The 17,045-nt window shown below is 32.7% G+C and overlaps 1 protein-coding gene across 35 annotated transcripts in view; it reads left to right on the top strand.

The window, feature by feature from the left end:
• The window catches only part of SOX6 (SRY-box transcription factor 6), a 695,707-nt gene that overhangs the window by 285,991 nt on the left and 392,671 nt on the right, over window positions 1-17,045 (top strand). The window contains exon 1 of one of the 35 annotated variants that reach the window (XM_045039029.1): window positions 2,821-3,780. The exons of 32 other annotated variants lie outside the window; for them this stretch is intronic. The gene's annotated coding sequence lies outside the window, so the exon portion shown is untranslated. Of the gene's footprint in view, window positions 1-2,820; window positions 3,781-6,674; window positions 6,775-17,045 lie in introns of those variants that run through there. 2 more of the 35 variants (XM_045039028.1, XM_045039016.1) reach the window with 2 other exon arrangements.

The raw sequence follows: 17,045 nt of genomic DNA, 5'->3' as shown, positions 1-17,045 counted from the left end.
AACCGACTGAACCATTCAGGCTCCCCTGCTTTATTTTTTTATATTCAATTCATTATCTTTGAATAATCTACCATATCAACTGTTGTACCTGCCAATTTTTGGCTCTTTGGTTTCTATACAGTCTCATTGCAAAGTCTTGATTTGTTAATTTTTTCTGTTCTCCAACGCTGTATTTCTTCTCTGATGAACATCTTTGCAAGATTTGCAGTTTCACTTTGCAGTCACTACATATTTTTATTTTGAATATTATTTACATTATTCCACAATGAAATATTCATCTGTCGGCCAGCCTGATTCTCAAACTTAACTGAAAACAATTGGCAATTTCTAAAAGTATTCCTATTCTTAGGCTGCACTTAAACCAATTAAATTAATCTTAGGGAATGGGACCTAGAAATCACTATTTTTTAAAGGCTGCATGTGTTTTCAATGTGCAGACACATTTGAAACAACTGAGCACACATTATCAAAGATAATGAAGAAATTGACCCAAATGGGTGAGATACATGTTAAATAAATTTGTGAGGGATGTTTGAGTGAAGATTAATTTTATAAATATTAAGTCATTGATAGTCATTAGAGAGCGTTTTTATTTTTGGTGTCTTTTACTTCCTGTATAATTTATATTTATTGAATGCTGAGTATGTTTGGGCTAGGAATACAGTGGTGAATTAAAATGTATGTTATTCCTTTCTCTAAACATTGACAGTCCAAGGAAGAGGAAACATTAAGTAAATATTTAACTATAAGATAATAAATTCATGAAGGGAAAAGGAGACCTAAACTGGTTTGTGATCAAGGATGGTGACTATGTATTAGTGATTAGTGATTAATACCAAGACCTAAAAGATGAGTAGAAATAATTTGGTGAAGAGGAGAGATAACAGGGAACAGAATTTTTTGAGGACCATAAAATGAGAAAAATCTTGTAAGCTCTGGGAACAGAAATCGGGCAAAGATGACTAAAGAACAATCAACAGAGAATAAAGATCAAGTCTTAAGTCTAAAGTTATTAAGCGTATTTGACTGTCAGAAGATGAGATTAGAAAGATGCTTTGGAATTAGATGTTAATAGGAATTTGGAATTTCTTCTGTAGGTTATGAGGAAATGACAAAGTAGATTATTTTCTTCCAAGATTTTATTTAAATTCAAGTTAGTTAACATACAACATATAGTATAGTGTTTGTTTCAGGAGTAGAATTTAGTGATTCATCACTTACATATAACACCCAGTGCTCATCACAACAAGTGTCCTCCTTTATGCTCATCACCCATTTATCCCAACCCCCTCCTCCCCTCCAGCAACCCTCTGTTCTCTATAGTTAATAGTTTCTTACTGTTTGCCTCCCTCTCTGTTTTTCTCTTATTTTTCCTTTCCTTCCCCTATTTTCATCTGTTTTGTTTCTTAAATTCCACATATGTGTGAAATCATAGTGTCTTTCTCTGACTGACTTATTTCACTTAGCATAATACACTCTAGCTCCATCCACATCACTGCAAATGGCAAGATTTCATTCTTTTTGATGGCTGAGTAATATTCCATTGTATACATATACCATAGCTTCTTCATCCATTCATCAGTTGATGGGAATTTGGGCTCTTTTTATAATTTGGCTCTTGTTGATAATGCTGCTATAAACATTGAGGGGTATGTTCCCCTTTGAATCAGTATTTTTGTATCTTTTAGTTAAATACCTAGTAGTGCAATTGCTGGGTCCTAGGCTAGTTCTATTTTTTAACTTTTTGAGGAACCTCCATTTTCCAGAGTGGCTGCACCAGTTTTTATTCCCATCAGTAGTGTAAGAGGGTTCCCCTCTCTCTGCATCCTTGCCAACATCTGTTGTTTCCTGAGTTGTTAATTTTTTGCCATTCTGACAGGTGTGAAGTGATATCTCACTGTGATTTTGATTTGTATTTCCCTGATGATGAGTGATGTTGAGCACTTTTTCATGTGTCTGTCAGCCATTTGTAGGTCTTCTCTGGAAAAATGTCTGTTTATGTCTTCTACCCCTTTCTTAACTGGATTATTTGTTTTCTGGGTGTTGAATTTGGTAAGTTCTTTATAGATTGGAAATAACAAAGGTTTTTAAGCAGGAGAGTGACATGATCAGATTTAATGTCTTAGGACTATAATTCAGGTAGAAAAAAACAAGATTTCCCAATGTGGCATCTTCAACTTAGAATTTGAAAAGTAAACTTTTCTATGTTTTGCTTTTCCTGCATTGCATTAAAATTATTAAAGTAGAATGGATTTTTCCTCCAACTGTCATTATTGCCCTATTCCCCAAGCTAAATGCAAAACCACATGTATGAGGACAAAAAAAAATCTCCACCATCATTCCTTAAGAGCTAAATGTATACCAATATAAGCAGAGTCTTCCTATGAGTTTTTGAGTTTGCCAAAGATAGCTTTGAAATAAGGTCAGGAGCTTGAGAGCTGCATACTGAAGGGACTGATCCCAGAGAACAATATGGCTCCAGACACCACGCATCTCTGAAGATGTTGAAGTGGCCTAATGTGGTTACTTTGACAGCAGCAAACATGAAACAGTCCTTTTAGTTTGAATGACTAATAGCTAGTATGATAGTAAGTGGGAGAGAAAAAAATTCAAAATTTTAATTAAATGATGTTCTACATACTTTTCTCCTTTGGACTCATTTCAGTCACATACTAAAGCAGTTGCCTGAGATTTCCACAGCATTAGTTAATTCAAAGGAGCAGAAAATGAATCAGTACCAGAAACTTATTTATTATGCCCTTCTTTCCTTTACGCACCATGATAAAGTCAGTATCTCTTGTGATCACAGGAGTTTGCATTTCTAAGACTTGGGTGTATCCAATTTAAAAGTTGATTAACATATATCCAAACATAATAATAAAGTTATTTGTTTTATTTTTCTTTACCTTTCTGTTTACCAAAAGTAACCAGTGATGGAAATATTTAATATTATATTTACTTGTATATTTAAGTGATAGAAATAAGACATGAAAATACTGACACTACTGAGAGAAAGCTTTTTTGTGTGTTTTCAAACAAAACAATTTACACATATGATTTAGACCTACCCTTCTTTATTACAAAATATGAATGCCTCTTGTATTAATAGTGTCCATTGCCTATAGCCCACCGAAAATTGGAGTCCAAGAAATGAAATAGTCACAGCTGAATCAGATCAAGCACCAATTAGATCTGGAGATACCAAGTTTTAGGTGAAATTATGGAAAGAGTTAACTGAATATTAATTGGAAGTGGGGAAGCACATAATTAAATCCCAGTCCTGATTTTGCTATAGATTAACTGTGCAACTGTATTTCATTTAGTCCATCTCAGATCTGTATTAGCACTCTACTATTATTGAGTTATTACTGCTGCTAATAAGACCAATACAAGTAATTGAGAGTTTCCAGTGTCCCAGTGCTTTGGTCCTATTTGTTCTACTTTTCTCTTTCTAAAGCTCTAGTTAGGGGAAAAAACAGTAAAGTGATATATATTTCTGGAGAAGAAGCACTTTTTCTACATAAAACAGTCCTCCAAAATCTGCTATACAGCTTTCTGGCATGTTTTCTGCTAGTTGTATGCGGTATTCAGTGGGACAGTTCCAAAGAGATATATACTGTAGATCAGAAAGAAAAAATTTGCCATAGGTTCATTCTGATAATTTAATTTGCTTTTTGTGCTGCTTGCGACCTTTTCTTTCTTTCTTTTCAGCTATGCAGAGTCCGTGACTACTAGTAATAGCTAAATTTGCTCAGAGGATTCTAATTTCTATTTCAGAAGGTAAAAAAGTGCATTTCACTTTTGAGTATGCTTCTTGAAAATTTTCCCCTTTATCAGTTTATTTTGTTCTTTTCCTAGAGTTGTTTAAACATTTTTTTAACCTAAAAATGAGGGTGTGTCAGAATTGTTGCAAGCAACGATAGAGGTAATCATATGTGGTTCTTGTTATAAGCTTTGTGTTGATATTGACTGCTATTTAAAATAGTACCTCTAAGATGAATCTTTTAGCATTTTTCTTTTTCAAGTGAGCTTATTCTCAACATTTAATCATTTTTCACACCAGTCATATTCTTGTAATACCGTTAATGTCCTAGGATCAATGTAAGGTACTTGAACAAGGGGCTCAATATAGTATGAGTTATTTCCTCTATTACACATTTGTATATTTCTTAGATTTCTAAAGACTCTTTAAGCAACTAACATTAATTTTACAATTTACTTGTATGTTCTGACTTCCTAAATAGTTTATTGTTTAGAAAATATAGAAACATTAATGAAGAATATGTTTAAAATCACCATTACCAGAGATAGAGCACCTGGTAAAATTTTGGTATAATGTATATATAGTTGAGGTTATATCATATCTAGTTTTGAGTTATAATTTTTAAGTTGAATTTCTTAACAGCTTGTCTTGATGGCTCAGAGTTATCATTATGAACATCTGATTCCTGAGCTACTCCTTGAGTTGAGGGTTTGTTAAGGCTACTTATCTCTATATTGAGTGGCCCCTAAAGTGCTGTACTTCTTTGAGTTCTTGTGTCTGCATTTTGGGTTTCCTGCCTTTGACTTTGTTTCCAGACTGTAAGCTGTCATTTCTCTGTAATTGACGTATTTGCCTCCAGTAATACTACCTCTCCTTCTATACTCCTAGAAGCTGCTATTTCTATTCAGCTATGGGCTGATAAGAAGAGAGAGAAAATTAACATTTTATAGAGTTATTTTTTGTTATACAGCACTTCGTGCAGATGCTTTCACATGAATTATTGCTATTTATCACAAGTTTTTACATTATTCTTGGTTTGGGGCACCTGGGTGGCTCAGTAGGTTCAGTGTTTGACTCTTGATTTTGATTCAGGTCATGATCTCACGGTTTGTGAGATCAAGCCTGGTGCCGGGCTCTGTGCTGACAATGAGGAGCCTGCTTGGGATTCTCTCTCTCTCTCTCTCTCTCTCTCTCTCTCTCTCAAGCTCTCAAAATAAATAAATAAATAAGCATTAAAAATTGTTATTGGTTCAATGTGTATTTATATAACAAAGAGTCATTTATTGAGCACTTACTACCTGCCAGGCTCTGTGCTAAGAACTTTATATATACCATGTCAATTGAGTTTATTCCTGCAGTATTCCAGAGAGGTGGACTATTTTACAGAAAAAATACCTAGTGTCAGAGAAGTTGAGTAACTTGCCCAAGATCATACTACTAGTAAGTAGTAGAGTCAGGATTTGAAGACGTGCCCCTGAAATAATGAAAAGTGCTATAATTATGTCTGAAGTAAGACTCAATAGATTCTGAGCTCAGGCTCCTTTAAATAAGTAAATAAGCTGTAGTGTATTACCTTGAGACATCTGTTTTGGGTTTTGCTTAGTTTCTAATTCTCCTCATTGCTCTATAATAGGGATGTTGCTGTACAAGGGATCTATTGAGCAATGTAGTGATTCAAGTGTGGAAAAGTGTCTAAGCAATTCAATATTCAAGCCAAATTAATCCTAACAGAACGAAGTTAACAAATATCTACCAAGGAAGGGACAATTCTTATGATTGTTAAATAAGACTGTTTTTCATAATTCATAGAATCAAGAGTGTATTCTTTGCTAGATTTCCTCTATCAAAAGTACTGATTTATGAAATTACATAAGAGTTAATTTAGCAATTAGCCAAAACACCATTGTATTGATTGTCCATAGCTATACTTCTTGGGGAAACAGGTTTTAATCTCAATGTGTGTGTGTGTGTGTGTGTGTGTGTGTGTGTGTGTGTGTATGTGTATATATATATATTTAAATTATACATGAACTGAAGGGGTAATTTCAAGGAGCAGAAAACCTCAATTAGAATTTTTAATGGTAGTTAAGAGGTTAAGTGGTGGTTAATAACTTGGTTTTTAAAGTTTATCTGCCTAGTATAATCTTGCACAAGTTAATTTCTCTGTGCCTAGTTTCTCATATGTAAATTGGGGATAGTGATAATAATACATAATAATACTCATATTTGGGTTGTTTATTTTAGGACTAAATAGGTTAATATATGTCAAGCAATTAGAATCATGCTTATTGCATAAGTGCTTTACAAGTGTTAGCTATTGTTACTTTAATTTAAAATTTTAACCATTTTCCAAATCTTAGTGTTCTGTAAAAACTGCTAATAATCTTAAGTCTTTGCCTATCAAAATGTTTTATTTTTCACTTTACAAATAACCTAAGAATGTTTTCTATTATTCCCTTTCTCCTTCCTTAAGACTTTCCCTGAACTTGATAATGACCTTCTGATGAACTCTGTAACTTCATTTTAGATCCATTTTTTGGACCTAAGCATCAAAACATCTAAAGTTGCTGTATTTTATTTAGAATGGACACAAACTTCATGTGAGGTATCCAATATAGCATCTCTTTACCTTCAGAAAATTTTACTCCAAGTTGTGAAGTTTTCTCTGCTTTGAAAATATGATACATTGGGCAAATAGGGTAACATTGCAGTTCAGCTGCCGACTTGAGTGTTGAATGTGCGTTAGTATCCAATAATGAGAGGACTACTTGTTTATTTGCTATTTTATTTAAAAAAAAGTTGCAAATGGCAATTTACTCTTTTACCCAACCCACCCACCCCTGCTACGGTGTGCATGTGCATGAGAAAGATAAAAGCCATGTTTTCTTCGTGGAAGGGTGTGGAGGTAGAGGATGATTTCAAATTAGAAATAATGACAGTAATTGAGGCTTCCAATGAAGATACTGTGGCCACCAAAGGACAGAGGGGAGACACTAACTTCTGAAGCTGAGGTATTTGATTAAACATGTAGATTGTTCTTTGTGTGTTTAGGTGCCAAGTATGTTGTTATTTAAGAGCTGAAGACTGTTTGAGAAAGGTGTTTATTGGATGGCTTAATGATGGTTTGGAGGGAAGCAGCCCTGAAATATCTAGAAAACCTGCAATAAGTAAAAAATAACATTTTGATAGGCAAAGACTTTTGCTTTTCTTTTATAATAATTAACTGTGAGACTTAGCTTATTGTAATGGTCATTTATTATTTTGGATAATTAACACTGGCTTAGAGAAAAAAATACCAGACTTTGATTAGAATGCCTAATGCTTTTCTTATTACCTTAAAAAATTTTGTTCTGTTTTGTTTTAAAAAACAGCTTACAACTTTGTTATCCTCAGGTGATTTTATTTCTCAGTATTTATTTTGAAAAGTCTGGCATTGTGCCTGTGTGTGCCTCTGTGTGTGTTTGTATGTCTGTGTGTATTTGGATTGGAGGAGGAGATGAGAGAAGGTGAAATTTGAAGGGAATGGAAAGTCAGTGAAAGTTAGTGTAAAGAATTGGAGATCTTTGTACTCAAAAATAAAACATTTAAAGCATCTTTTCTCTCTTAGAGGGAAAAATGAAACTGACCATATTATGCATATTTCCATGAAGAATGTGTATAAATCTCATATGCAAAATTATAAGAAGAAGCAAACTATCTAAGAGAGGGAAGAAAACATATATGACTTAAAAAATTGTAGCAGAGGTAAAGAGAGACTTTTTTTGAATATATTTTTAAACACAGTGTCCAATTTGGATAAAGTGTTAACAGAGCAGGCCAGCCCATTTATAGATTACAACACTTTAATTTTCTCAATGTTACAAAGTGTTGATTTTGATAAAGAATTTGTTGATGCTATATCAGCTTTTCCATGTGGGGAAGTGCTACTGGTTGATTAGTTAGACTTGAGGCTCAGCCAAAATTCAGAAGTTTGGTCCCCAGTTTTTCTGGCCTTCTGAATAAGAAAAAAGCTACTAAGTTTTCCTGAGCCTTGATTCCCTATGAAGGAAATTCTTCATTATTAAGGATGTCAGTTCTTTTCTCTTCATCTTCTTCCTTTCTTTCTTTAAAAAAAATTATCTTTTGTCTCTTGTTATTACCATCTTCATCTATCTTTAATTAGGTAGATGCTAATTTTGGAGGTACTCCAGGGTTTATATTAGCTTAGTCATATGAAAATTTTTTACATTTGTATCAACCTTTTTTTTTTTTACTGTAATTTTCAAGCCAAAGACTCATTTTTTTTTTTTTTTAACTAGAAGTTTAAAGCTGAGGAGTCTAAACCTTGGTGAAACTAATTGAGTTGCTCAAGATCACACAGTCAAAAATCCAAGTATTTAGGAATCTGGGCAGGGACGTTTGTTAATGCCACACTGTCAAATAATTGACCCTTATGCTTTTTTTTTTTGTCTTGCCTTATTGATGACCAGTGTCTGCATATTTGTTTTTAATATTCTGCTTAACCATTTGCAATTATCTTATTTTACTATGCTACCTATCTATCAGTAGGTGGACACATATCAAGGAGATTTGCCTGATTGCTTTGTAGGGCTCATTTGCAGCTCAATATAGTACATTTACGAGATTTTATAATTTGAAGTAAAATTTCTGATTGCATAAAATATCCTAATACATTTATGACATTTGCTTTTAGTAGAAAAACTGTCATATCTTTTTGTGTCTGTTTTGACAATAAGAAGGCAGTATGTTATTTTTCGCTTTTCCAGAAATTATAGGCTCATTAAACAATTAGAATGGGGAAAAGGGTAAAATATAGTCTTCCTGACTGCTTTTTTTTTTTCTGATTAAAAAATCTAACAGTGGTTATTGGAGAAAATTTGGAAAATATACAAAGAAAATTCCATAATGACATCTAGAGATATCTCAAAATGCTTAAACTGATTATATCCTTGAAATTTATTTACTTACACACACATATGTATATATTTAAATGGTATCGTATTGCACATGCTGTTTTGGAAGATGCTTTTTAAAAGTTAATGTTTCGTGGTCATTTTTCTCATGTCATTAAATATTCTTCTCCTACATCTTTCTTTTTAAAATAAACTTTATTATTTACTTCAAAAATAACAGATATCACATTTATGAAATTTAGGAAGCACATACAAAAATAAAGAAAAAGAAGAAAAACTGCATTCCTAGTGTCTAGATATAATCATTATAAATATCAAGTTGTATATATATCCAGTATTAAAATTGTATGTCTTTTTCTTTCTCTGTTTATATCTATATCTCCCTTTAAGACAAAAGTAGAATCATATGGTAACAATTACTTTATGATCTGCTTTTTTATTTAACAGTATATCATATCACTTACAGTTTCCCATGATACACTATTCTTTTACATCATCATTTTTAATGGTTGAATACTATTCTATTTGTGGGCATTTCAAAATTTAGTTGATCATCTCTAGTTAAGGTTTGTGATTTTTCTACTATTATTAAGAACATTGCAGTAACCTCCTTTGTAGCTTAATCTTTGCACACATCTCTGATGATTTCTTTAGTTCAGATTCTTAGAAATGAATGTGAATTGGGGGTAATCACTTTTTAAAAGGATTTAATCCATATTGCCAGAATAGCCTCCAGAATATATGAACCAGTTTACTCTTACGAGCAGTGTCTGAGAATACTTATTTTGTCACATTCATGCTTATGCATAGTATTGTTATCATTTTCAACCATTGCCAACATGACAGAAAATGGCAGTTTATTTTTAGTATAATTTATATTTCTTTGATTAGTAGTGAAATGGAATATTTTTTCATTTGTTTTTTGTTCATTTGCATTTCTTTTTTTTCTTTCTTCTCTTCCCTTCCCCTTCCTTCCTTTTCCTTTCCTTCCTTTTTTCTCTTTCTTTTCCTCCTTCCTTCCTCCTTCCAAACTTCCTTCCCTTCTTCCTTCCCTCCTTCCTCCCATCCTTTTCTCCTTCCTTCCCCCCCCCCACCTTTTTTTCTTTCTTAATAAATTTCTTGTTCATATCCTTTGAGAAGTAGCATAGATTTTGGAGTCTGACTGTTGGTGACACAGTTTGAATCTTGGCTCTACCTTCACTACTTATCAGTTCTGTAACCTTGGGTGTTTACTTAATCTCTCAATGTGTGTTTTCTTATCTGTAAAAGTTTCCTATATGTTGTAGGGTTGTGCAAGGCTCAAGTGAATGATATATATAAAATATTTATAACTGTCCAGCACAAAGTAATGCACGTTATTCTAATGGGAAGTTAATTTTTATTCATTTGTAAGAGGTTTTTATATTCTAAAAATATTAACCCTTTTTGTATATGATGTAGGTATTTTTCCAATCTTTTCATTTTGTCTTCAATTAAAATTTTTAGAAAATCAAGTTTCTCATAAAATCTAAAGTTTTATTTTTCTCCTTTTGAATTTCTTCTTCTGGTATCATTTTTAGACATGTTTTTCCCACTCAACATTATGTAAATATTTACATATATTTTGTTATGGCATTATCATAGTATTTATTTTTTATACTTTTAGTTTTTTAATTCACCTGGAACTTATTTTGTTGTGTGATATGCAATTAGGATGTAAAGAACCAATTGTCCCAACAATATGAGTCATATAATCCATCTTTAAAACACTACAATTATTGGGGCACCTGGGTGGCTCAGTTGGTTGAGTGGCTGACTTCTGCTCAGGTCATGATCTCGCAGTCTGTTAGTTTGAGCCCTGCATCGGGCTGTGTGCTGGCAGCTCAGAGCCTGGAGCCTGCTTTGGATTCTGTGTCTCCCTCTCTCTGCCTCTCTCCCACTCATCTCTCTCTCGCTATCAAAAATAAATAAACATAAAAAAAAAACCCACTACCATTATCACAGACTAAATTCCTAGAGATATTTGGGTCTGTTTTTCAATTTCTTTTGCTAATAATAAACCTGGTCATTCATTTGGCACACTTTTAATTAGTGAGATTTTATAGATGTATAATATATTAATGATATTTATATTATATAATCTCTTTAAAAGTAATATATTTTATCATCTATTAAGTGTATAATATATTTATTTGTATATTATATATTTATATTATATAATAGTTGTATATCATATATAAAAATAAATATAAAATATATGCATTATATTTTTATAATTTACATATAAGTTTATATCTTTATAAATTTATTTTAAAATTTAAATTTTATTTAAAATTATTAAAATTTATTTTAAATTTATATATATTTATATTTCTATAATGTATAATATTGTATTTAATTTTTTATAATTTATATGCAAGTTTATGTCTATATATAAATTTATAAATTTATCTTAAAGTTAAAATTTTATTTAAATTTATATTTATATATAAATTTATATTTATTTATAAATTTATAAATTTTTTAAAATTAAAATTTTGTTTTAAATTTACATATAAATTTATACTTATATATAATATATCATAAATATATAAATATATTATAAAATATGTGAAAAATATAAATATATTTATATATTTACTTATATATGATATATTTATATATAACATATTTATATATACATATAATAACATATAAATATGTATTTATATAATTATATATTTATATAATAAAGAGAATATAGTAACAACATAGAAATATGTTTAAAATAATATATATTAAAGTATTACTTAATAATAATACATAGTTAACTTACTTTTTCAACTTATCTTGGTTATTCTCAAGTATTTGTTTTCCCGTATGAACTTTAGAATAATTTTATCATTACTTCCCCCCCCCCCCCCAAAAAGCTCTGCTTGTGGTTTTTTATAGAAGTATACTAAACTTGGGATCATATGATTTTTTAAACTGATACATCGTATTTTAGTTTAAGGTTACATTTTTAATTTAACTAATCCACCATGCTTAGCACATACACTCAATGTAAATTCTTTTTTTTTTAATTTTACATATTATTATTTTTTATTTGAGAGAGAGAGAGTGGAGGAGAGGGGCATAGGGAGAAGGGTAGAGGGAGAAAGAGAGAGAATCTTAAGCAGGTTCCATGCTCAGAGCAGAGTCCATGGCAGGGCTCAATCCCATGACCTGAGCGGAAATCAAGAATCACTGACTGAGCCACCCAGGCATCCCTACAAATTCTTGAATAAATGTCAAATGTGTTAATACTAACTGTTGGAAATTTAGGTGTTCTATCATAAGCAATACTTCAATGGACATTGAATATATAAATCTTGGACTACTACCATGATTGCTTCTGTGGAATCAATTCCTAGACATTAAAATCTAGTTCAATGAGGTTTTTTTTTTCTTTAATGATTTTGATATATTGCCAAGTTGCCTTCTAGAAAGGATGCACCAATTTACTCCCTTACAGTTTGAAACCATCCTGTTATGATCAGCTTCCTATTTGTCTTCCCATTGAAGTGCACTACCAATATCTAATGAGTTTATATTTCATGGTAAAAAAAATATTTTTACTTTTTAAATGCTTGTCACATTAAACTTGCTGAATTTCTAGTAAAATACAAATTTCCTCCACTATAAGATATTAAAACAACTGATGTAGATATAAATCCACAAACTTGGGCAGAGTCACACGTGCAGGGAACCAGATAATAACAACCACAATAATAATAATAATATACCAGTAAATATTATTTTAGGTTAATGTCTTCACATGTTTTTCCTTACCCTAAATTGTTTTTCTTCTTTATACTGTGAAATTACTTCTATTTCTGATAAAAACAAACGCTGGTTACTTAGAGTATCTATCTGATTTTAGCTCTTTTAAGAGTGACAAGATGTTTTCACTTTTACCTAGCATGAACAACCTCACTCTTTCTATGATCTACTGGCTTTAAGTTGCAAGTTTTGTTGGAGGAAAAAGTTCACACTTATTTTGATTTGTCCTTGCATACCTGGAACTGAGATTTGAACAAGAAAAGAAACTAATGTTATAGTTTTGAGTAGTTGGATGGAAAGAAGCTAATAAACAAAGGGCGTTAAGTATTCTGGTTCCTTTAGTTTTTGTTGATCTATTTATTCACTTTTCATTCTTCCTTTTTATCTTTCTTGATGTAGTATACATACTATATAAAAAGAGAATAAGCCTCAATCATGATGCTATAGTTATTGCTACTGTATTTTAAAAAGTAAAAGCCTATTTTCCTTAAAACAAATACCAACCTCTTTGATATCTGTGTAATTAATAATTTGACTTTTTTTGTATAAAAGGGTTTTTTGTAGATTGTTTTAAGAGTTTTTAGTTTGCTGAAGAATAGTACCCCTTGATATTTCTTTTTTTCGACTTCTTTTTCTTCTTCCTAACATCTCTCCATCTTACTCTTCCTCCTCCTGTTTCCCTCCCCCTCCCTTCGTCTTCCCCTTCTCATTCCTTTTCTTTTTCTTTCTGCGTAGGTTTAGTGGGTGTTCAAGAAATACAACTGGCAGGTCTGGAGTCTGAAATGTTCTATCAGTAGTACAGTAGGTTTTCCCCATTTCCAGTAGTTGCCTGGGAGATGTAAGTTACTCTACGATGGGCCTATAGAATATAGTGACAGGTTTCAATGATGACCATGAAGAACTCTTCTCTCATTTTTTTTTTTTTTCATTTTCATCCTTATAGAGATCATGTGAAACTCTTACCTTTAGCAAGAGTGCTTTGACTTAAAAATCCAATTTCTAGGATGCCTGGGTGGCTCAGTCGATTAAATGTCTGACTCTTGGATTCGGCTCAGACCATGATCTTACGGTTTCATGGGTTCGAGCCCCACATTGGGTGCTGAGCTGACAGTGTGGAGTCTGCTTGGGATTCTCTATCTCCCTCTCTCTATGCCCCTCCCCCACTCACGCTGTGTCTGTGTTTCTCAAACACAAAATAAATAAACTTTAAAAATTAAAAAAAAATCAAATTTCCTCATGTTTCCCATTTTCCCAGTACCCATCTTTTGAAATGAAGTTTTAGCCCTTAAAAGACAAGAATATAGAGGTAGTAGGTGAAGGATTCTACTTATAATTATAGCTAACTCTCTATCAAACACGCATGGATTATGTCTTGAGCATTAAGTACAACAATTTTCTTTTTTTTTTTTTTTTTTTTTTTTTTTTTTTTTTTTAAATTTTTTTTTCAACGTTTATTTATTTTTCAGACAGAGAGAGACAGAGCACGAACGGGGGAGGGGCAGAGAGAGAGGGAGACACAGAATCGGAAACAGGCTCCAGGCTCCGAGCCATCAGCCCAGAGCCCGACGCGGGGCTCAAACTCACGGAGCGCGAGATCGTGACCTGGCTGAAGTCGGACGCTTAACCGACTGCGCCACCCAGGCGCCCCAAGTACAACAATTTTCTAATCCTGGGATGACTTTCCTCTAGTAGCCAGCTTGTCTCTCTCTTCCTATCCCCACTCCCATCTCTACTCTCACTCACCCCTTGCCAGTTATTTGGAATTCTAGTTTATTTTAATATTGACCTCAAATCAATCTAATTCAGAAGATATAGATCCAACAGGAAAAAAAATCACATTATGTATGCTAGGACTATACATAAATGACTTGAGAGCAACCAAATTTTTTTTTTTTTTAAATCTTGTTTGCATTAGGTCTGCAATTGCCTCCATTACTATAATCATATCATTCAAGGAATGCAACTAGAGATTTTTAGTGAAAGTAGTATGCTACTATAGATTTTTAGTGAGTTCTTTTGGACCAGAACCATTTATTCTGTCTTTCCTGTATAATGTTCATTGCTTTGTTGTTTAGAGATCTGAATTCCAGTCCCAAATCATCTTTGGAGTTTGGAGGATTGGGTTCCAGGGTCAGCTCTCTTGGCTTCTAATTAGTAACTAGGTACTTGTTTGAGCAAGTTGTTTAAGCTCTGTAGGCCTCATCTTCTTTCATTTGTAACACTGTGGTTCAGTGATGCAAAGTATCTAATCTTAGCTAGAGCGATTAGCTTTGGTAAGTAAAAGGTGTCATTACCCTGTTTTATAGTGTATAGAGCTTCTGTGTGAATGAGTAGGCTGAAAAAAGTAATTGGTATGGGCTAGTAAAGTTTGAAAGACTTTAAGAAGTGTTGATAATACTGAGCTTTTGAGATTTCTTTTTTACGTAAGTTGATGAAATTGTATCTGTTTTCTCATATAAGACCTAACGGCAGTAATCATTTTTTGGTTAGATGACGTTTTATTTTCAAGTTCCATTCTTGACAGTAGCTAATAGTCACAGTGTAGCATTAAGTTTCACTAACATACTTTCATCCTGTGATTTTTGACCATGGTTGTCCCCTTTTCCTGAACAATGATACAAAACAGAAAAGCTTGAATAGTTACAGAAATCAAGAGAATGGGGAGAAGTGTAGAAAATGAGAGAAAGGTGGGGGAGGGGCGGGAGAGGGAGAAAAAGAGAATTAACATGAAATAAATGACAATGGATCTGGTTGTCCCTTTTTAGGTAATTGTCTGGTCTTCAAGAACAATCTTACTACTATTTCTTAGATTTTGCATGGGATAAAGCATTGTCCAAGAACAAAGTCTGCAGCATAAAATGAGTTTGTGGGACGCCTGGGTGGCTCAGTTGGTTAAGCATCTGACTTCGGCTCAGGTCATGATCTCACAGTCCGTGAGTTTGAGCCCCGCGTCAGGCTCTGTGCTGACAGCTCAGAGCCTGGAGCCTGTTTCAGATTCTCTGTCTCCCTCTCTCTCTGACCCTCCCCCGTTCATGCTCTGTCTCTCTCTGTCTCAAAAATAAACGTTAAAAGAAAAAAATTAAAAAAAAAATAAAATGAGTTTGTGACAGGGACAGGCATAATTCATTTGCATATCAGTTTGGTTTTGTTTTCTGCATTACAAAAAACAAAACAAAACAAATATTCCCAAACAAAACCCAGCCCCTCATCACTTGTTTTTTTCTATTTTAATTTAATATATTTCAGTCATATTTAGGCACATGTTTAAGCAGGGGTTGGAAATAAGTCTCTTAAAGTGCTAGATACAAGAAAATGACAAAGACATTAATACTAAATTATAATTTTTTTTAAAAATGCAATGCACATGCAATATTTGAAATGCCATTTGTATTGCTGAAAAAGTTAATTTTTAGAATTCGTATAAAATGCATCACCATTATTCTACCTGAATAACCACTAAGAATGCAGAGGGGTTGGAATAAAAAACCACAAACCTATGAATTGGTGATAGTATGCCTCAGAGTACTTATGTGTTACAGTTAGTAGAGATTCTAAAGAACTGAAAAAAAAAAAAAAACCACTGAGTTTCTGGCAATGTAAATTTCTGAATTAGTTTTGCAGATTTTCTGATTTTTTTTTTTTTTGGTAGACTTTTGATAGGACTTTCCATGTTTTATATGAGGTAGTTCCCAGATGTGTGCATACACAGTTCAGGATATTCTGAATGATGAAGAGGCATTGTCTTAATCCATTTGGATTGGTATAATAAAATGCCACAGACAGGGCAGCTTATAAATAATAAAAAATTATTTCTCACAGTTGAGGATAGAAGTCTTATATCAGTATGCCAGTATGGGTTTGGTGAGGGCTCTCTTCTGGGTCATAGACTTCTTGTACGATAGAAGGTACTAGGGAGCTCTGTGGGATCTTTCCTAAAAGCACTAATCACATTCATGGAGGCTTTATTCTCATGACCTAATCACCCCCAGTGGCCCTATCTACTGATACCTTCACCTTTGAGGGTTAGGATTTCAACGTATGAATTTTAGGGGAGACACAAGCATTCGGACCATAGCAGACATATTAGGGAACTCAGAGAAAGAAAGATTTTGCCTTATGATAGAGATAATCATGGTATAGTGTAATAATGTGAGATGATACCATTTTTTTCCTATCTAGAACTTTAACAGACTTTAATCCCATGATCTGCTTTATTTAATATACCAAGGGCTTAGAGGCTGTATTAGTAAAGATAAGTGAATTTTTTTTCTCTTTCTTATTTTTCATGAATATTTAATAATGTACAGGATATATGATATACATATATTTATTCAACTTATTTGTTATTTGCTTTCATTTCTGAAGATTACAGAGTTGAATACACGTAAACCATAAAACAATAAACTATTACAATAAAAATTGGGTAATGCCTGGGTATAATTGTACCTCTGGAAATTATAGAAACCAGTTAAATTCTCTGTTGTGATGCCACATCATTTACTCGCAAGATCCATTATTTCCAGAGCTGTCGGGACATATGTAAACAAGAACTAATAGAATAGGAGGCTAAGTTTATTTGGTAGTGAAAG

The sequence above is a fragment of the Felis catus genome, chromosome D1 (assembly GCF_018350175.1).
Source record: "Felis catus isolate Fca126 chromosome D1, F.catus_Fca126_mat1.0, whole genome shotgun sequence".
Classification (NCBI taxonomy): Eukaryota; Metazoa; Chordata; class Mammalia; order Carnivora; family Felidae; genus Felis; species Felis catus.
This window is presented reverse-complemented; position numbering and strand designations above follow the sequence as displayed.